We start from the raw sequence: 23611 nt of genomic DNA on the forward strand, positions 1-23611 counted from the left end.
TTAGCTGTCCCGTGTTAGTCAGGGTGTTCCTGAAAGTTGAGTTAGTGCTCCAAGAGGAGCTAGGTGTTTATTTTGTGTATTTGTTTTGTTGTGTGTTCATTAAAAAAAAAATAGCGCGTCAGCGCTTGAAAAATCCATTTGAGTGTCCTGGGTCGAGTTTTTAAAGGGGCAACGAACCCGAGTGGGTGCAAGTTTGTTACAATATATATATATATATATATATATATATATATATATATATATATATATATATATATATATATATATTTTTTTTTTCATTTATTTATATTGTAATAGAGGTGTTCCCAACCTCAATTTGGAGGCTTTAGGGGGTTTAGGGAACATCTACTCGATCTTGGTGAGGCATCTTGATAATATTAATGCAAATGGTGTAATTGGTTAATTTAATTGTATGATTTGTTAATTGTTTCGGTAGTTGGCATGACCATTGTAAATTAGAGCCCGCTGCCCACACTTGTTACCGTGAGGCATATAAGTCTCACAGTTTGTTAAATCAGGGCTGCCGAGTTGGAGGAAGCAGAAAGCTGTGCGCTCTGCTCCAAACAGTCATGTAAAGTAAGTACTGTGTTTCCGCGGAACAACTGTGTGTTGTAGTTTTGTATCGGTAAGCAGCTTAGCTGCCTGATGGTCAGTCAGGGACTGTACTCTCTTTAGTTAGTGAAGAGAGTCCTGAGAATTTTAGGAAAAATCTTTTGTAGCAAAAGTTTTGCATTTGTGGATGAGTTACAAGAAATAGATGTCTACAATTATTTATTTAGGCAATTTTTTTTTTACAAAACTCCAAAAGTGCTAATTTAAAAGTATTCTTACCCTTTAATGCTATGATAGTATTGTCTACAAGGTGCTAGAAATTTCAATATGATAATGCAGAACCTAATTCTAGAAAAGTGTAGAAAATGCTGGATTGTAGGTGAACATTCTACAGAGTATAAAAGGGGTTAGGCATAGGATGATTGCTGTCATTAACAATAATATTGGCCAATCATCTGAAACCCTCCGCTACAAAACTTGGTTTAAAGTACAGCTGGACATTCCAACACAACAATGATCAAAGCACTCATCAAAATCATGCCAAAAGCTCACTGACAAATATCCTAATCGTTTAAAAGAGGTTATTATTGCTAAAGGTGCTCAACTACATATCAATTTCATTTCCTTGTCAGGGTATGAATACTTTTGAATTAGCATTTTTTGAGTTTTGCAAAATAATTGCTGAAATAAATAACTGTAGAAATCTATATCTTGTAACTTTTTTTCCTCCTCCACAAAAGCAAAACATTTGCTACAAAAGATTTCTACAAACATTTGCATTGAGAAATTTCTAGAAATTATGAATTTCCATTGGGGTATGTAAACTTTTGACTAGAGCATAAACATTGTTTTTAAACGGGCTACAGCTTTTCACAAACACCATGCTCTCCTTTCTGTTGGTATGATATTCTGAGCAGGCAAAGGGAGAGTCTGTACTGTGCAGGGAGGGAGTGTCAGGTTAATAGGGCTTGAAATGAAACGACTGCATCCAGCATCACAGTGCATTCTAGGGGCCACTAGTTTTAGAATTCACTGGGACCCTGATCCTAAGCAGCATACCCTTTGCATCAGGCAGCAGACCTGACATTAATACAGCAGACACAACTGACAAAGTCCTCCCTCTAATGGAGTCTCCTTGCACTCTTTTTCAGTCAACTGAGCAGACGTGATGCACTGGCTAGAAGTTCGCTGTTCCAGACATAATGTCGGAAAAAACAGTGAATTGTGCAGATGCTGCCTGCATTCAAGATGAGCATTTTAAAAAAGGCCAGCTCTCAAAATATTGTTGTCAGTACCAGTGCAGAGATGGTCATCAGCTGAATGTAAGTCAGTCGCAAGGTGAAAGCTGTGACATTTTTGGTACTAATACGTTTTTTTATATATAATGTATTAATAAGAAGCTGAGTAAAATATTAATGCATGTATACTCAAATTGGGCATTTCAAACCAGTTTTTTTTTTAATGTTTTATTTTACATAAACAAAAAAAATGCTGAAATTAGATGAGGTAAACTATACACGTTTCATTTCTTTCTTAACCCTGTGGGCATTCAAAGGCCAATGCAGGGCTGTCTCCAGCTAAGATTGCAACTTATCGTGAGAGGGATTTGAACCCCTGCTGTTTTTGACCCCACAAACTCAAACAAAAAACACCTCCAGGATGTGCCCTATATTTGATCCTGAAAATAAGATGCCAAAACTGCCGAGTTACTGAACAGTTAGCATCAGGGCTGATTGCTTAGGCTTTTTCCCCTGTTAAAGTTTATGGGTTAATCAATGACCAACCTCTGGGAGTTATTGCCCCTAATTTGCTAGAATATCTGCATAGAAGTTTAATCATTTAAAATAAATAAAACAGATTATGATTGGAACAAAAACCTAGACCCAAGTGGCTCAGCCAGAGCCATCATTTTCAGGTAGAAATCCAGGTAGATGGAGTCTGAGCGAAGGTAACTCAGGTACAGTTGTAACCATCTCTCAAGTGTGAAAAAAAAAAAAACAGCTCAAAGTAATGTTTACAGTTTTTTGCAATGCAAACAAGTCTGATCCCTGCAGGACCAAGGACATGTACACTTGCTTGAACAGTGGGGTTTAGTCTTTTTAATGTCCCTTAAGATAAAAGTACGTATCCCTCTTTTGCTTCATTGTGGCTGTCAGCTACTAATAAAGCAAATAGGCTAGCACTGAGCTGAGATGAGATTAAAAAAAGAACCCTCTGTTGGATTCTTTTTTTTTTATAAATGTAGTCATTGCCAATTATTTTTTTATTATTTTCTCCCAATTTAGAATGGCCAATTATTTTTTAAGCTCAGCTCACCGCTACCACCCCTGCGCTGACTCGGGAGGGCGAAGACGAAAACACACTGTCCTCCGAAGCGTGTGCCGTCAGCCGACCGCATTTTTTCACACTGCAGACTCACCATGCAGCCACACAAGAGCTACAGCGTCGGAGGACAACGCAACTCTCGGGCAGCTTACAGGCAAGCCCGCAGGCACCCGGCCAGACTACAGGGGTCGCTGGTGTGCAGTGAGCCGAGGACACCCTGGCCGACCTAAGCCTCCCTCCCCCCGGGCGGCACTCGGCCAATTGAGCGCCACCCCCTGGGAGCTCCCGTCCTCAGTCGGCTGTGGAATAGCCTGGACTCGAACTCGCGATGTCCAGACTATAGAGCACATCCTGCACACCTGCACAATTTTTTCAAGTTGGGATACGGTAAGTGTTATATCTTTTGAGTGACAAGTACGTTTCACAATGTAGGCAACAAGCAGAAAAATAACAAAATACATCTTATGTAATATGTTATCTAATTAAGGGAGCAACCAGTAACAAGAGCCAAAAAAAAATTGTCCAGACTCTACAGGGGAGATAAATTGAATTTTGGAGAGATTGCAAAGACAAGAATCAAAATTGGTGGGAATTAAACCCAGAACAGGGATTTGAGAGGAAGTGATGAACATGGTTAAGCATAGCAAGGAATCTATCCAGTAATTCTTAGTGAATTTAAGAACAGCACAACTGTGCGCAATAGTTTATCACAAAATGCCTGAAAGCACAATCTCTATAGACAATACCATATTGAGTCACTCTGACATTAGAAATAGCTTGAGTGGCAGATGCTCTGCAGTGACTAAAACACCCAGATTAAAAAGACATTTGAGAATTGCATCTTCCCATTCATGGGAGGCTGCTTGCTGACATCTTGCTTGTTATAATCCTCAATTTCCCTGCAGCTGAACTTGGCATCGCCTTCAGTCTCTGTAGTAATTAATCTCACAGTCTGACCAATACTACAGAGGCCCATAAAGGAAGATGAAAAAAGCACTGATCCATGCAAATAACATATAGCGTGACTCATGTGCTGTTTGAATTAATTTGTTTTTACTGCTACATTAATGATGAATACAGGGCTAAAACAGGCCACCCCTATTGTTTGGGTAGACGAGATCAGCATATTTATACTGCCCATCTGACTAAGTAGCATACAGTATATGTGCTCTATAAATAGTCAGATAATGATGTGTCTGTGCTCATGGTTGGGATGGAGTCCAATCTCATTGTGATTTTGTGTTTGTTTAAAATCAATGCAGGTGTATCAGTTTAATCCAGGAACAAAATCGTACCCTATCGACCCAGAGGAAGACATTGGGTTGCATGCATTAAGTATTTGCACTCCAGTAAATGCATTGAAGTCTTAAGCATCTACTGGACAGTTAATGCTTTATAAATACAATCCCTTCTCTTTTACACAACTTTTCTTTACTACAGTTATGGGCAAAAGTTTTGCATCACCTAGAGTTTTAGGATTGACACAATAATAATAATAATAATAATAATAATAATAATAATAATAATAAACTAATGAACATAATTTGGTTCTTTTATTTAACATCATGTAATCAAAGAAACTACAAAATGACATCACAAAAGTCTACCGGAAGCCATAATAGTAATACAGTATTTCATGTTAAATTTTGAAATGTCATATTTTTCCATTTTTGTCAGTATGTGGAAAACTAGAAAGCGGTATGTATTTCAATATGTTAACGTAACATTATTCAGTAAGTTTCATTTGACTTTATGAAGCAAAAATGTGTTAATTCTATAGGGTGATGCAAAACTTTTGGCCACAGCTGTAGAGAAGGATGCGGTTTAATTAGACATTAATGACGAACTGTCTTTGTTCATATTGAGATAGTAAACCAAAACAGAGAACAAAAGACGATGTAAAACTATCAGACGCCGGTCCACTGACTCATGTTAGCTCTGAAGCTGTCTTTGTATCAACCATGCGATGCTTTAAAAACAGCTAAACAGTAAATATTGAGAAATAATGGAGATTAAAAAAAAAAAGTTATCAAAAGCTGGAATAAGTAAGACGTAACATTGTTAAATGAGCGACATGGTCATTTTTAAGAGACGACTTATCAGTTCAGCTTATATGTCAGTTTGCTGCAAGGGAAATTGGGGGACATTACAGTACCTGCATGGATGCTGTATACAGAATATATTCAGTATATATGTTATGGTAAAAGTCTGAATATTGGCAAATCTTAAGATTCACTGGTAAATGTCGACATTTATCATGCAAATCAGTAAATGTCTGAAATAAGCACAACAACGCTTTATTTCTGATATTTACCAGTAAATCTCAAGAATAACCAAGTGGCTTTGACTAATGACCGAATGTCTGTCTTTCGCGCATTGTTAGGCTTCAGTCCTGTGTAACTCCAAGTGCCACAAGAGTCTACCATGATGCAGTAAGTAAGTAAATTATATTTATTTAGGGCCTGTGTTTGTCATGTTTTGTGTCATAACTAGGCTTGCTACTTGTGTTATAACTAGGCTTGCTACTTTTCGATTGTAAAGCTTGTTAAATATCAAATTCCCCAAAAATATGAGTTTGATTGAATTAAATTTACATAGGATAAACGTTGGTAAAACCGCTCTCTATTATTTTTTTTTTCTCACCAAAAATAATAATTTAAGAAATCATCTCTAGTCTGTGTAGTTTTTATACTTGCTGTCTGTCTCGTCTCCGTTCCACTTTGAATGGCTGGGGGTCGCTGTCAGTCAAATCAGTGATTCCTTAATAGGCTAGTGTAGTTTCACCATCAGTCATTTCATCCTGTACTGACAGATCTCGTTGGCTGAAGCAGCGCTAGAATGCTCTCATTCGTTTAAATGACTGAATCATCAGGCCGACTGTGCACTTTCAATTTGCCAGCTACAGCGTCGTCTCAAAGTGTCTACTTTGAAATTAGCGGGTTAAGGTGTAGGTAAGCTTTTGCTATTATAGGTATATACGATGACAGTTGCTAGTTTGATTTGAAAATGGGGCGCAAGAGGAAAACACTTCATGAGTATTGTGCACAATACCCTGATCGACGGCTCTCCGCGGCAAGACGAAACGGGACAGTCTGTCTTGCAGACTCGAAATAAGTGCAAGTTAGTTCTGTTCAACTATCTAATGTTTTGTTCTGTGCATATTGTTTTTACTTGTAAATGTATGTCATAAAAGTCTGTGTAATACACTTTATATGCTGCGTTTTCTATGGCTTATTTGAGACATTGTTTTAATTTGTGTAGGATCTATATCTATACAAGGTATAGCTTTGCTGTGACCAAACGTTATTTCAATTAGAATGTTGGTAACCATGGTTTTGTTGCATGTGGAATATGATAAAGGGGTTTCTCTAAATTAGACGTTTCTCAATGGCATAAAAAGAGAGCTTTTTAAAAAAAAAAAAAAAAACATAAAGTTCGATTTCATCCATGCTCTGCTTGAATTGAAAGGTCGAAAAAAACAAAAACGGTAAATTCTTTAAAAAATAAATGTCGATATTAATCGCCAATTTGGCAAAAAAATTAAAATCGAATAATAGCAAGCCTAGTCATAACCAAAGCGTGATTCTCTGTTGAAAAAAAAAAAAGGTCCTGAATGATTTAATTTGCATGTTTTTCATCAATGTACTGGGTATTTGTAGTACAATAACCTTCAACACCATTGTGAATTGCTTTGTATCCAAATTTACCAGAATGTTGGTTGTTCTACATAAGTGGATCACAATATTGTTCAGTGCCATGTTGAACTAGTTTAAATTGCTCAATTATGCATTAATGTAAGCTTATTGATTATTTTGTTAATGAAAAATGTGTACGCAGAAATAAATACATTCTTCGACATTAATGATCATTTTGTTAATTAACAATTTATATGCAGGAATAAATACATTTTTTGATGATATACTGTATCTGCATTTACCAATAAGCTTCGGTAAATCATAAGATTAACTGGTAAATGTCCGAAAAGCAATTTATTTCTTCATAATTTTGGACATTTACCACTTTTATTTGGTAAATGTTGACATTTACCAGTAAAACTTAAGATTGACCAGATTCTGACTTTAACCATAATATATTTGCCACTTTGCTGGGTTCCTTGATGACACAGTGGTGGGGAGTTGAATGTTTTGGGGAAGAGAGAGAGAGAGAGAGAGAGAGAGAGAGAGAGAGAGAGAGAGAGTGAAAGTAAGTGTGGTACCAAACTGTTGTTTTTGTGAGGACGGGAAAATAGCTTAGCTGTCCCGTGTTAGTCAGGGTGTTCCTGAAAGTTGAGTTAGTGCTCCAAGAGGAGCTAGGTGTTTATTTTGTGTATTTGTTTTGTTGTGTGTTCATTAAAAAAAAAATAGCGCGTCAGCGCTTGAAAAATCCATTTGAGTGTCCTGGGTCGAGTTTTTAAAGGGGCAACGAACCCGAGTGGGTGCAAGTTTGTTACAATATATATATATATATATATATATATATATATATATATATATATATATATTTTTTTTTTTTTTTTCATTTATTTATATTGTAATAGAGGTGTTCCCAACCTCAATTTGGAGGCTTTAGGGGGTTTAGGGAACATCTACTCGATCTTGGTGAGGCATCTTGATAATATTAATGCAAATGGTGTAATTGGTTAATTTAATTGTATGATTTGTTAATTGAGAGAGAGGGAGGCATGGAGAGTGGATGCCACTGATTGGCAGGATGAATCAGGCATTCTGTGAGAAACCAGGGTGTTAAAAAAGAAGATGCCCTTTGTTTTTGAGACTGTGCTCAACCAGATTCTGATGCAAGGTCTGGTGAAATATTGTACTGATATTTCTTTTGCCATTTGTCTCCCCTACTAGTGCTGTTTCACATTAAAGCAATGAAGGAAATCATTGTAACAGTAATTCTAAAGAGTTAAAATCCTCCCTGCAAATACACGTGGGAATGTGGCTGGAGAAATGTTTAAATGATTAATTAAGGCTCCAGCCACAGGTGTATAAATATGGTGATCACAGGTGTTAGAGAGGTTAGTTAGCGTTAATGTAAATGTTGGTGAGAGGTGTGTGTTTTTGTGTTCCGTGTTTTCATGTTCTGTGCTGTCTCGTCCTGTCTGGCCCTTGTGCCTGTTTTATTTTGTACAACTCTTTTGTTTGTTTATTTGATTTATTTAATAAAGAAAGAGCGCATTTGCGTCTCACCCCACAGAATTGCCTGTATTTCCTGGTCTGACGTCATCCACCAAGCATCCGTGACACCCACTTATTACCCTGCAACAATGAAACAAGAAACATGCTTTACAATGGCAATACAACACTAAAAGCGTTAGAGTGATTTTAGAATGAAAGGCTTCAAGTTTAAGATTTAACACATATTAATGAACAAAACTAATTCTCAAGGATTGTTTTAAGAGCTTTGAATTACAGAGTGCGGGAATGAAGAAGCATGTATTGCATAATATTCTTTGAATGCCAAATCTTTAGCAATTAAAATACAATCAAAAATGACACTTTTGTTCTAAACTGTCTACAGGCTGTTTTGACATAATGTTTTCTGCGACATGCAAACATTTTCGAAAACCCTTTTAATTATGGAAGGTTGAGAATGCTGTTTAATCAGCTGCAATTGATTTAGACCCTCACAGATTACAAAGCAATTCTATTTAACTGACACAAAATCAGTACTAATCAGATCACTGATGCAGTTCTGCAGTTCATTGAGTACAACCGATCACACACTTATTATTATTATTGTGATATGTTTATTTTATCCAATTTAAACATTTTTCATTTTCAAAGCTTTTATTTCTGTCTTTAATTTACTACAAAATTAGAACTAAAATCAATAAATAAACAACTAATATCATTCAAGTCACTTAAGCAGCCCGTTCACACAACCTAGAGTATAATAACAATGATGTGCAACAACGTGATCACATGGTTTTAACAGGTGTTGACTATGCATTATTTAGGTCTTTTTAACTAAATAACTAAAGACCACAATAAACACTTTGAAAACACAGTCCTAGTCCTTTGGTTCTTATAGGAATCTGGCAAATGTGTTAATTTGGATAATACACCTGAGTGAACAGAAATGTATTCAGTGACAGCCTTGTGAATACATGAATGACATGTGGTACTGCTTTAATGTTTTTAAATCTTTTTTCCAAAGTGTTTTCTACCCAATGCCCAATTTGAATGCTTCATCCAGCTTACTGATCAGGAGGACTGAAGATCAATGGGTAACCAGGTTCCCGCATTCAAGCCAATCGTCTCTCTGAACCCGAGGCAAGGATCCAGCTTGTGAAGTCCAGACCATTAGGGCTTGCTGAAGCATGATGAGGTGAACTACACCCAGTTGGTTCTCTAACCTAACTCAAAAGCCAATGCAGTGCTTCCTGTGGGGCAAGACTGCATGAAGGATTTGAACCAGGCTTGCATTAATCACCTTGCTCTACAAGCAGCAGGGCCTTAAAAAACAACAACTAAAAAACAAACATGCAATCATGAATAAACTTATTGTTAATTATGTCCTGGCATTAATATTAACCTCAACATGTGCACAGCCTTATTTAAGAAAACTCTCTTCCCATTGTCTACTGACTAAATTAATGTACACATAAATTACAACGGTATAATGCAATTGTCTCATTTGGGAAGATGGGTACTGAATGGGTTGAAGTATTTATGAAGATGTTTCATATTAGCTCAGGAGAATTGCTCATTTGCGTCACAGATTCAAAACAATCCTTTGGTGCTGAAGTGATTATTCAGTCAGTTGAGAGGGTAATACATCTAAATTAAATAATGTTTAAATATATGGTGCTACTTCATTTGAAAACGCTGACAGGATGATGTATGCAGTAAGAGCAACATTAAGAATCTATTTTTTTAATACACCACTAAAAGATTAGTGGACACACTTTAAAATAGTACATTTATTGCACTGAAAGTGATTTATTTAATGTTCATTTTCCCCGAAAGAAAATGTATGCAAATGCTAACAAATAAATATAACTTAATAAGGTCTTCAAAAGGAATAAATAATCTGGATCCCTAGGTAAAGGAATTTAACTGCAAACAGATCTGTCAGCAAGACCTCCTTGTTAAAAGCATGTGCTAATATTCAGAAGCAGCTTTGAAAGCATCACTGATTCATTAATCATTAGTGACTTGTTTAATTATAAAATGGTTTATCCCTCTGTTATTGATAAAAGTGATGTGACGAAAAAACACATTTTTAAAATCTTGGCAACAAAGTTAGCACTGTGATCAAAATACTGCATTCTACTCAAATTAATTGCAGAAACATTGTAGTATATTGTATATAATACACTAAACTACTCTCTGTTTTTCAATAGATAAAATAAACATCTCTGAATGTGAATGTGTGATCTTCTGTACTTGCAGGTTTGTGGTCTGTGGTTTAAAACTAAAGCGAAAACAGAAAATATCTGCCGAAAGAATGACGCTACTTATTATTTGTAAAAAAAAAGAAAAAAAAAAAGAAAGAAACTGTTTTTGATTCTATATTCTTTTATATTTGAATAGGTTAACAACTTAAAATACCAAAAACAATTACACCAGCTGCTTCCTACCCAAAAATACAGTTTGCATTGAGCAGCTAAGCTAGTCATCAGAGGCTAAGCTTTTATTGTATGTGACCTGCAATCATGATTTTGACTAAAATAATATGCATTCTTTTTTTAACTTCTAAATGTTAGCCCTTATCTGAGTTGCAATTTCATATATCCTCAGGCTATATATCATTGCTTTTCACAGCATGGCATTAAAACAACTGAAATTGAGTTCATACATTCTTCATATATTACATATAAAATAGGCCTTTAAAACATGCTCACAAGCAATAAATGTTCCCTGCAGTTCATTGATTCCCCATAGAGTCTGCAGTGTAAAAAATCATATTGGTGGGAATTAAAGTTGGGCACGGCCATGATAAAGCTTTCAATATCACAATACTTACATGGAGACTGAAGTAGCCTGGTCAGCAGGCTCTTTACTCTTGGGATAGGAAATATATATCTTGTACCAAAGTAGACTTAAAATAAAACAACACTCTAATTGCTGGCACACAGCTTTTCAATCAATGCATCAATCTTTTACCTATTACACTATGGGACCTACCATAATGCCAGAATGAGTTGTACAAAATACTTTTAAAAATGTGTTATTCTTCTATATTTTTACAACAACTACAAAAACTAAATTCTTCAATGTAAATAAATCATATCCATTTTGTGGAATAAGGAAACATGCATCCTTCATATCAATATATTTCCTTTGATTACCCAATATTACATTATTACAGTTCATTTACAGCAAGTAAGTTAATTTAAAAATGTACATCAAACTGATCTACATAAAAAATACTATTTTAAAAACTTTTATATGATTTCAAATCTATTTATATTAACTATAATTTGGACATAATACATTTTAGAATTGCGCTCCATACATGTAAATCAGTGAGGGCCTTGCAGTGGATGTAAGATAAACCCGTTTTTGGAAGGAAGGATGTTGTGATCAAATCTCCCAGCTGAACTACCTGATTCACTCCATCTTCAAGAAGTACTTTGATCTACTGGTTACAGCAAAGGTTCCTCATTGAGAAGCAGAGACCCCACTTAAAGAGAGATGTTAGGTTACCTTACATGCCTTTAAAATGCATTGTGATTGCAAAAAATAAATGCATTGATTTAGTAACCAAATTCAAAGCAATGTACAAAATGCTTTCACCATGAAAATGGTAGCAGCCAAAAGAATATATATATATATATATATATATATATATATATATATATATATACAGTATATCATTGTTTTATCTGTGATATGCTGTACACAAACCATACGGTGGGAGTGGGCAGGGCCGGATTAGCTCAGAGGCTTTAGGGACTGCGGCCCAGATTGAGGGGCCCCAAAAATATATATATAATTTATAATACAACATCTAAACAATGAATAAGTAGCGTGTGACTATATGGACCGGAACAACACATCTGTTTTACCAAGCCGTATTGCGCTGGAGGAGCAGGGACTGTCTGATCATATGACTCGACCTGCGTTCAGGTCACGTGCCACTTTTATCAGGTGTGTTGCAGCGCGAACGTGACGCAGATCAGAACCTGTAAATGTCTGGCAAAGCAGCACCTAGGAAGTATGAGAGCGACGCTGAAAAGCAGAAACACACCAAGTACACTGTCATCGCGAGGAAGATGTGAAACAAAACACCAACGCTGACACACTGTTTTAATACAACACCAACAAATGTATGTGAAGGTACACTGGAGAGAAATCAACAGGAGGAAACAACCTAGGTTTATATGGATTACAGTGGGGCAATCTCCATGGAAAAATTAAAATAAGTCTCACCTTTTTCTCACTCTATTTTGGTAGTAGTTTCGGGTTGTGTGTGTTTCCATGTCATTTTCTTTTAATAAATAAACTAATTCATATTAAAATACCGGAGGCTATGTTTGTGCCTGAGTTCCAATTTGGTCTTGTGTGACTTACTGATATCGTACAGCTTCCTTAAACCGGGTTTCCATGAAGTTTTTAGGTTGTCTTAAAACACAGCCTGCCTCATTTGGTCTCCAAAAAAACAATAATAAATAAATAAATAAATAATAATAATAAAAATACGTCGTTCCTGTGTGTGCAGCTCTGCTGATTCTGCTGACACAAATAATAATAAAAAAACAACATGACATAAGAAGGCACTGAGTACTATCCTTGCATTATTTGCTAAACATTTTTTGACTGCATATATATTTACTACAAATCTATTATACACATACATATTCGTAAGAGATAAGGACAACACATTTCCAGATAACCTGCTATTACAACAAAAGAGTTTGCAGTTTGCATTTCCCATTTTGTATTTGAAACTGCCAGTATGGTAACTAATACTGTGGCCAATGCTCATTTTCAAAGCTGGCGCTAATGCAAACATCGAATCAGGTAAAATATGGATCAGCTAAGACTGACTAATTTGACATTAATGTTAATCGAGTGTGGTGGTAGTAAAACAGTAAAGGGAAGCAAATGAATATGCAAAGATGGGCCCCCAAAACAATAACAGCCCCAAGCCCCCATTAAACTTAATCCGGCCCTGGGTGTGGTTTATGTCATCACACCTTCCTGTGTGTTATTCTTTACCACATTGTTTGACTTCTTGTTTTGGTGGTAGGATAATTACATTTTTTAAATGTAACATTAGAAAAACTAAAAAAATGAGTTCAGTAACAAGCAGCCACAATGATTGCATGCAGTTTTAAACTGTAATACAGTCAAGGTAAAATAAAAGCTGCATAACCATACTACAACTTTATCATTTTTCAGTTAGGATACAAAATAAATTAGATGTGGCTGTATTCTAAAACGAGGCATAACAATTAGATTATGGAAAATATATATATATTTTTTTCTAATCAGATTTATAGGTTTGACAATGCAAATGATTTTAGTCCTAATCTACTAAATGATGATTTGCAATTGGTTGTGAGCCCATAGCAAAAGCTCCCGGGCAACACGATTGAGACTGAGAGACCATAAACCCCCCTGTATTATAAACCACCACTATGGTGTTGTCTGTACGTATTAGCACATGTCTCCCTTGTATCTCTGGAAAAAATTGCTGCAGGGCCAGATGAACTGCCTGCAGCTCCAAAACATTTATGTGAAGACCCTCTGTGGCAAAGTGGTTTGCAGTGCGCAGATGTAGAGGTGATGCAGTGCTCAGTAATAACAAACACAACACAGTTCATGGTGAAAAACAGCTCTTTATTTGTGCTGTGTTGCTTATTTGGCAACCTTAAATAATAATACTTGGCTCTACACAATGATGTGTATAGTACAGGTGAACCACGGTGTTCAGTCCCAAAATAATAATACTAATAATGACACACACACGTCCAATAGTGAGGCTCATAGTGCAAGGGGTGATTTAATACAATAAATCGGTGACAACAGTATTATTATTATTATTATTATTATTTATTTCTTAGCAGACGCCCTTATCCAGGGCGACTTACAATTTTACAAGATATCACATTATACATTATTTCACATTATACAGCTATCACATTATTTTTACATACAATTACCCATTTATACAGTTGTTTTTTTTTTTACTGGAGCAATCTAGGTAAAGTACCTTGCTCAAGGGTACAACAGCAGTGTCCTCCACTGGGGATTGAACCCACAACCCTCCGGTTAAGAGTCCAGAGCCCTAACCACTACTCCACACTGCTGCCCAGTAGTGCAGTGTAGTCCAGGTTTGATACTGGTTAGAGCGACAGCTCCCGGATATTTAGCCGTCTAGAATAACAAATAACAACAGTTAAACAGACAGTTAAGACAACACTAAACACTCACAGTACTTTTTCGTTTGTACGTCCTTTACAGGTCTTTCTGTAACCATAACAAAGGAACAGATTGCTTTGCCACATCCCGATATATCTTCAGTCACGCCCCCTTCGGTAGCGAGTGCAATCACGTATCCTCTAATCCATGACTGACACATCGCATACCGCATTAAGGTGATGACTTCTGGTAAGGTGATGACTTCTGACTCCGCCCCCTTTCTGGATGGCCGACTTCCAACTGACCCTGGAATGAACTGCCAAACCATCTAGTCCGGGGCACACTGTTCCTGTTATACAGTGCCCTCACAGGTCAGGAGGGAGATTGTTGACTAGGATTCATTCGCGCTCTGTCACACCCTCCCATGGGCCCTGTACCCCCAAGCCGTTGGTTGGCCGTTGGTGAGCTGGTTGCTTCCATCACTAGAGAGCATCCATACAGTGACGAGACAGTGTAAGTAAGCGGACCCTGTGGTTGAACCAGGTTTGGAGAGGGTGCATGTGTAAGAACCCTAAGGGCAGGATCTTGGATGCTGCTGCCATCAGGCCCAGAAGTCTCAGGAAGGTCAGTACCCTCACCGTTGCGTTGAGCTAAAACACTTCCAAGCAGACAGCCTCTGGGTTCTGTAGTCTGACAGACTGGCGATCATGCTTCCGGAATTGAGGCTTACGCCGAGATAGACAGCCCTTTGAGAGGGCATTAGCCAGCTTTTCAACTGGTTCACCGTGATGCCTAACTGTTGGAGGTGGTTGGTGACCTGTCCCGTGTGCAACACTGCCTGTGCTGGTGACTCGACACATATCAGCCAGTTTTCCAGGTAATTGACCACTCTGATGCCTTTTAGTCTCAGAGGGGCCAATACAGCATCCATACACTCTGAAAATGTGTGAGGAGCTAGAGAGAGGCCGAACGGCAGTACACAGGAACTCATATGCAGTGCCCTGAAAGTACCACCTGTGGCCAGGTTTTATAGGAATGAGAAAATAGGCGTCCTTGAGGACTACTGTAGTGAACCAGTCGCCTGACCTTACTGACTGCAACAGCTGCCACCTTGTCAACATCTTGAACCTCCAAGTATAGATTGAGCTGTCTGAGGTCGAGGATCGGTCTGAGGCAGCAAATCCCTAGGGTTTCTGGCTCGTAGAAGCTCATGCCTGTGCCTGTGGCTATAATTGTGCCGGCCTCCACGGTGCGCACTGTGAATATGGTTCTGCGCGCTAGCTCTAGCAGGGGCTGCAGGAGCCTAAATCTGCTTTTGTGGCTGAGGACGCCTGTTTTGCCAATGCTTAGCTGGCTTACGGGCTGTGGGGTTTATGCTTGGGGGGGGAGGCGGGCCAACTCACATGCTTGGTGAGAGCGTGTAGCATCTCATCCACTGCCGGTCCAAACTTATGCCCTAGTTTTACAGGTGCATCCAGTAACAACGCCTTGTCCTTGTCAGGTACTCGAGCCTGGGCAAGCCAGAGCTGACTTCTTGCTGCCACCAATGCAGCCATGCTCCTGACAACGCCTGACCATTGTACTTACACAACTGGAGCAGGTGGTTGTTGACCAGGCTCAGCTCGTCCAACTGGAGGGACGAGGGGACAATGATTGTCGCAGCATGGACTGGTAAGCCACCAGTATGCTACTGTAGGTACCAAGACGTGTGCAAAATGCTGAGGCCGCATAGGCCTTTTTCAGCATCATCTCAGTGATGCAACATTGTTTATTAAGACGTGAAACGTTCTTTTGCAGCAATTCTAGATTAGGCATCTGCACCAGAGAGGTGATGGAAGCCTCAACAGATGGAAACTGGGCAAAGCCCAATTTATCTGCATCGTGCACCCTATACAAACTGTCCAGTGACCCGGAGACAGCCGTGGTAGTTGCTGGGAGTTCCCAGGATGATTGCACCTCGTGCAAAAAATCCAGGAGAATCGGGGGGCCGGGCGCTGACGCATAGCACCGGGCACCCTATCAAATATAGAGCGTTTAGGCTCATCTTCTGTGGCCCACGGCATCTGCAGAGCCGTGGTAGTGCGTCTGAAAAGGGAGGCGCATCCTCAGACGGAAAGATTAGTTCTTGGGTGCCCATGCCGTCAGATGCAGTAAGGGACATGGCGTCCTCCTGCTGTGGTTGTGGGCCAGGCTCTGTCAAAAGCAACTGCTGCTGGTTCATAGCTTCAAAAAGATTCTCCATTTGCCCCTTAACCCAGTCAGTACAAGAATACCTGCTACAGCGGCTCCTGTTCCTCTTCCTTGGAGGAGGAGAGGGAGAGCTCTCAGAGCCAGGTGATGAAGAGGAGGATTTAGTGGAGCGCAGACTCTTAGTCCTGTTCCTATTCCTAGCGGCTCACTTCCTAGCTCCCGGTGTCACAGGAAGTGGGGACTCTGTTGACCACACTGCAGGAGATGAAAGGGGCGAGTCATGCTGCACCGGCGTCAGAGATGCAGTTCGGTCCCTGGAACAGCGGGTCAGCCCGCTTTCCAGTATCCTCTTAGAAAAATTAGCACAAGACGTGCAAGAGCTGCAGTCTTTAACTACCCCACTGCATGCTCCCTTCCCATGCAGTGGAATATTTCTCTTGCAACCAGCATAAAGGTGAAACCGAGGCATGGTGCAAGGTGGAAAAAACAGTTCAGCCATGCAATGTATGTGCACAAGAACAGATAGTAAGCTGATTGGTGCTGAAAACTGTTGTGTACAGTGTACACAAAAATGGAACACTGGTAACGGTCTTGGTGTTAAACCGAACCTAACCAGGTAATTGGTACCGATTCAGGTATGAGCCAGATGAGTGGTACCAACCAAGTCACTGCTACAGGCTCTGGTACCGACTGTCACCGGCCGTGGTACCAACCAGGTCACTGGTAAAGGCTCTGGTACTGACCAGGGTACAGACTCTGGTACCGACCAGGCTAGTGGTACAGGCTCTGGTACCGGCTGTGGTACCAAGCAAGTCACTGGTACAGGCTCTGGTACTGCCTCTGGTACTGACCAGGTCACTGGTACAGGCTCTGGTACCGACCAGGCTACTGCTACAGGCTGTGGTACCGACTGGTACAGGCTCTGGCACCAGCTCTGGTACTGACTGGTACCGGCAGAGCGAGTCACTGGTACTGGGCTAGTACCAAGACAAGTGGTGTGCAGGTAAAAACCTGAAAAAAGCCACTGGCAAACTGCAAGCATACATTGTAAAACAGACAGAAAAATCTAGTAGCCTTCGTTGTCAATCAAGGAAAGCAAACACAGCAACGGCATATAGAGACACTCGGAATATTCTCCGGTCGAAAAGGCTCCTGCCAAATCGACAGCACAGTGTAGCTAAAAAGCCGTTAACACTGGCGGTGTCTCTATAGTGCAAAAAGCTGATTGGAAAAAAACAGACGGCTAGCGCAGAGGCAGACTATAGTACAGAAAGGTTATATCTAATTAGTTAATGGTTACATTTCATACGTGAAAGGGAATCAGATGGATTAAGCATTATTATTATCATATTTTTTTTTTTTTTACTTAAGGTTTCAGAGTGAAGTCTTGCTAAAGTCACCTAGCAGATGAATGTAGACAATTAACCCAGCGGTCCGATAAGCCATAAACCTCTGCAGATTGTGTCATGGTGGCTGGCAACTAAAGAAAAAAAATGTCAGTACTACTGAATAATCCTGAATAAAATGTGATATTGTTGTTTGTTATCATACAGTAGTATAACTTATTTTTTAGGAAATCACTCAGCAACTGCTTTTGGTATTATTATTTTTCAGGTGCAGAAAAGTATTTTCTTGTGTCATTTGAGTCACGGAGGGCATCACAGGCAGAAGTAGGGGGTGGTGGATATGGATGAGATGCATTCATTGATATGAATGTTGTGACCCACAAGATGAAGAATGAGCCTGTTGGCAACAGCTGTCCTTTCAGTACAGGAAGGGTTTCTGTGTGTATTAATAAAGAGGCTTGTATTTCACAATGCACTGACTTAATTTCTGTCAACGAATTATGAAAATCAATTCATCAAATTTAAGTGCTTTTTGCAGCATGATATTACTAATAGGTGATAATAATCCTCTCATTTCTATTTTCATGACTTCATGATGAAGACATAGAGGATACTGAATTAGAATACAAAACGTATACCACAAATGATCATTTAATATTCTGTTTATACCACAAGTATATATTTTTAAAATAAATAGCAATAAAATGTGTACATTTTTGTTTTATACAGTAGTCTCCGGCTAAGGGAACACCCCTTGGGAAGCAAGCAAAGTGTTCTTATAGCTAAAGTGTTCTCTAAGACGGAGTTAGCCGCCAGGCACAATACTAATCAATAAATAAATAAATATGTATTACTTGTCATGCTGCACGTGCATCAACATATGAAATGAACTGAATAAGTATGTGTATGTTAATAAAGTAACAGACAAACTAACATTAGTAAACTAACTGTTAAACTAAATTAACACAGCACCCTTACACACGTTAAAAAATGCAGCAGCAATATACACAACATGCACATAATTTAACAGAATGGCGAAGCAACTCACCAGAACGGGAAACATCAAATTGCTTGCTGACTTGTGTCTGAGCCATTTTGTAGTGATGAGGTGCACTCGTGGAAATCAGAATACAAAACGAGTCAATGATATGACGACGGCGCTGGAAAGATTCAATAAACCAATCAGTGTGCCTCAAGACATTCTCGTGATGCCAAGTCGCTTTTGAAAAGACTAAATAAACCATTTTAATTTAAGTTTGATGATGATTAGTTATCAAGTTACAAAACAGTACAGTACCCGTTGTGAACGGATCCCTATCGGTGCCAAGAAGGTGTTCTTTTAAGCGAAGTTCCTGTTCCTTTAGCCAGAGCATTTACAATGGGAGAAATCCATTTCACCAAACGGGAGTACCCTTAGACAAAGTGTTCTCTTAGGAGGTATTCATACGTGGAGACTACTGTATTAAATCAATTAATTCAGGGGTTATTTTACCTGGGAGGATCTTTACTTTCATTTTCAACAGATGTGATCAGTTGCGTAATCGGCATCATTTTTTGTTACAACGGCTTTTAAAAAATATGTTTTCAGGTGTCTCTTCAGCCACAGAAAGCAATTCCTTATAAATTTAATGAGCAACTTGTGTATTTTCTTGGCTTATTAAAAAAAAAAAAAAAAAAAAAGAAAACTAGAAAAAAAAAGAAATACCTGGAGGGGTTTTGTTAGTGATAACAAGACAAAATGTTGGAACAATGCAGCAAGTGTCCTGTCTTGATAGAACCATACTAGAAATATTTTACTACAAAGGAAAGCACTTGACCCTGTCTCTCCAAGGGAAGACTAGACCCTACAGCTTCTGGCAGCTTGCCTAGGTGTTCACTGCAGTAGGAAAAATAGAAAACTTCATCCAGAGGTAAAATATTATTATTATTATTATTATTATTATTATTATTATTATTATTGCATTTATAGAGCGCTTTTTATACAAATGTATCGCAAAAGCACTGTACTGTGCAGAAAAAAAAAGAACAGATTTTTTAGTCTTGACTTGAAAACTGTAACAGTCCCAGCTTTCCTGACAAACGAAGGCAGAGCATTCCATAATTTAGGAGCTCTACAAGAAAAAGCCCTACCTCCCATGTTGCTTTAGTTAACCCTAGGAATAACCAGCAGCCCCACATCCCGTGATCTCACAGTGCGGTTTGGAAGATACAGGGTCAGTAACTCCTGCAAATAACTAGGTGCTAATCCATTCAAGGCCTTTTAAGTTAACAGCAAAATTCTATAATGCACAGGGAGCCAATGTAAAGAGGCCCAAACAGGGGTAATATGTTCACTTTTCCTGGTTTTAGTCAGAATTCTAGCGGTGGTATTCTAAATACCACATGTTTTTGGACACCAGAAAAAAAAAAGCATTAAAATAATCAATTCTAGATTAAACAAAAGCATGCATTGGTCTCTGTGCATCTTTTTGATGTGTGATTAAAATATTATACTAGCTGATATGGAAAAACACATTCATAGCAGTTTAATGATACTAGGCAGCACGTATTGGGACAACCACCCAACTTGTATTATTATTATTATTATTATTATTATTATTTAGACAATTATAGTAGTCATTAGACAGATCATAGACATTGGTCTTTGCTTCATTTTGTTGTGCTGGCTTGCTGGCATATTATAGAACACTTACTTTGACAAATCACTATATGTTTTATATCAATCTGTAATCAATCTGTAGATATGAGCATTTAGTGTTTTAATGTAATTTAAATCACGTTAAAAAATCTCTTTCTCTCTCTCTCTCTCTCTCTATATATATATATATATATACAGTATATATATATATGTGTGTGTGTGTGTGTGTGTGTGTATGTAGACAGATAGATAAACACACACACACACACACACACACACACACACACACCCCTGTACATTATATCTGACATAATTATTTATTTTGGCGACACAATATTTGTTAGGTTAAAATTAATTGATTAGGTTTCAGGTGTCGGTAATGTATAGCCTGTCAACATTATATACCAAACACTTTATTCCATTATTTGTAAATATATGCGTATATATGTATATATTAAAGTACCTGTAATAGTCACATTTCACCAATGACGAGAATGTTCTGTATAAAATAGGCGATGCTACATCGGTATTCTTTTGTCACATGCCACATCACTGCTTCACATCTGCTGTGACAGAAAGAGACACTTCAATGCAAAACAGGATTTTTTTTTTTTTTTTTGCACAGACACACTACCCCGCCCCTCTGTTACCAGGGGAAGTCAGGAAGCAATTGGTGCGGTGCACAAACAAACCAGATGCTGATAAGTTTGGTGTATTAATACCAAAATAAGTTTTAAAAAAGTAAATGTCAAGAAATAATAATATTTAAATACAACTCTGTTTGGAGTTCTGGAGTGTATACACACACACACACACACACACACACACACATATATAGCGTAACGAGTTAACACGAGAATGTTGTTTTGATTATCTGCAATGACGGTGTTCTACTATCTGAAGCGCAGTAAGGGTAGGTCCGAAATAAGTTGTTTTGCATCTAAATGGACAATTATTCAGCTTGGCAACAGGAAGAAATGGAAACTAGACATATTAAGGAACAAAATGATACCAGAAAACCTTAGTCTGACGGGGGGTGCAGCCAACTCACAAACTAATGGCTTTCTGAGTTTTGGCTCATGGACTACTTAGTTAACCCCCCACCTTGTCCAGCTCACTCACACTCAAACTGCCTTCTCAAGTTTCTTTCTGATTGTTTTCATTACAGTGAGTGAATGTGTATTTTCTCATGTAATTTACTTTAATTGTACTTAATCGTTCCTTACATGCAACTTTTTTTATTTATTTATTTTTTAAATTAAATACTTAAGTTTTAATATGTACATAAAATGGTTGATTTGAAGCATGGCAGCACATTGCTGGTAAGTTATCATTTCTCTTATATGTTTATTACATTTGAATATTCATATACACAACATTTCTATTTTTTCCCATTTATTAAGGTAGGGGTTCAAAATATGTTCAAAATATTTAAGATCAAATATTATATTAAATTATTTTCTCCTGGAGGTCGTTGAAAGAAAAAAAAAACCCTGCAAATAACGTCTGATTCATTTAAAAAATACCATTAGGCCAAGAGAAATAATATGACTATCATTATGTTTTTATAAGCTCCAATATTAAAGGTCTGATAAATCTACCACACTTAAGTGGAATAAAGTAATAAGACTGGGAATAATCATCTCAAACTCCTAAACATAATGTTCTTGAATACATTAGGTTCACAGTATAACAATTACTTTCTAATCTGTCTATATTCAGCTGTGTTTCAGGCAGGGAACTCACTTTTAAGATAGATTACAATCGTAAACATGAAGCATATTGAGCATCTCTATTACCAGAGCATTCATCAGTCAAATGGCTAGTATCTCATTTGTCATTTGATAAACAACACGTCCAATGATAAGCTAGAAAGGGATTTATAGCTTACCTCAATGCATTTGTCCCTGTTGTACTTAAGAGTTCGCCTCCTCCTCCCCAGCCTCCACCTGTTTTTTGGCTTTGTCTAACAGGTGAGGGCAGCATGGCTTCCCTAAAGTTACTATCTCCACAGTCAGTAAACTAAATATTTCTATTGCATGAGTTTTCCTGACTAAAATACTATTCTCATTTTTTTCTATTAAATCCTACAAACTGTCCTTGTGCAGTACAAGATTTTATGCACATATTCATAGCATGCTAACATTGTAGCATTCATGATCACTGATCCTTGAGACAATTTTCACAAGTGCATAAGGCAACTGAGATGATTATCACATGGGAAATGGAACTCCAACCAGCTAAACAAACTAATACACCAGAAGGAATAGGGAACACAATAATAAAATACCCTGCAATCAATCACATGTCCTACCTAAAAAACACATGTAGCAACTTATTTTACCACAGCTGTGATTCACTGCTTAAAACAACATGTAAAATAAATTGTAGGATTAGGCATAGGATGATTGCTGTCTTATAAGTCAAAATTGGAAAAAGTAAAGAGCTATCTGAAGACCATAGGCAGCAAATTATTTACTGTCATAAAGCTGGAGAAGGATACAAGAAGAGTATACATACCAATCATGGTCTCGTAGGCAAACAGCACACATTAAAGTATAATTTAACCATTGTATATGCTACTTGCACCCTTTGACGCCACATTTCAGGATACCGGTATGGTTTTAAAATAGTTTGCTTGTTTGTTTAATTTCTTAGAGAAAAGGATGAGTTGCAGTTCAGGCACAACTACAAAAACATTGAAATATCAACGACATGAAGAAAACTGCAGTGATCCCTGCTGTGTCCCGTTATGCTCTGCTTCAGCACGGCACAATTCCAGGAAGTCCCCAGGAAATTCCCATGCATGAAGAGACGAGAAAAATGTGCCTGAAAAATATTCCAAGAGATCAATTCACAGTAACGAAACACACTAAAGTTACAGGAAAATAATTCCATCTAGGGTTTATGTGACATCACAAACTACGAGACTGTTGGGTCGAGTACTTTAAACTGTCACAGAAACCCGAGATGGAATTATTTTCCTTTTACTCACTGAGCACATCTATTATTTTTATAGTACATGAGTATTAGTAGCTGTAATAAAAAAAAGACAATAAAACGGGTGTTAAGGTTCAAATTCCAAGTTAATTTAATGAATAATAACGTAAATTAAGTCAATATTAAAAAATCTTAAATATATTTTTCTTTTTGTTGATTCAGGAACCGTGAATTAAACTGACTAGATAATGAACTGGAAAAAAGAATGTATTTTTAAGGAAAAGGTGTTTCAGTGGGGTATG

At 37.9% G+C, this 23611-nt stretch overlaps 1 protein-coding gene across 2 annotated transcripts in view; it reads right to left on the reverse strand.

The window, feature by feature from the left end:
- Window positions 1-23611, reverse strand: part of LOC117403283 (muscarinic acetylcholine receptor M3-like) — a 100260-nt gene that overhangs the window by 62135 nt on the left and 14514 nt on the right. For both annotated transcript variants that reach the window (XM_034005318.3, XM_059023820.1), the window contains exon 2: window positions 8070-8138. The gene's annotated coding sequence lies outside the window, so the exon portion shown is untranslated. The remainder of the gene's footprint in view (window positions 1-8069; window positions 8139-23611) is intronic.

Source organism: Acipenser ruthenus, chromosome 5 (assembly GCF_902713425.1).
Source record: "Acipenser ruthenus chromosome 5, fAciRut3.2 maternal haplotype, whole genome shotgun sequence".
NCBI lineage: Eukaryota > Metazoa > Chordata > Actinopteri > Acipenseriformes > Acipenseridae > Acipenser > Acipenser ruthenus.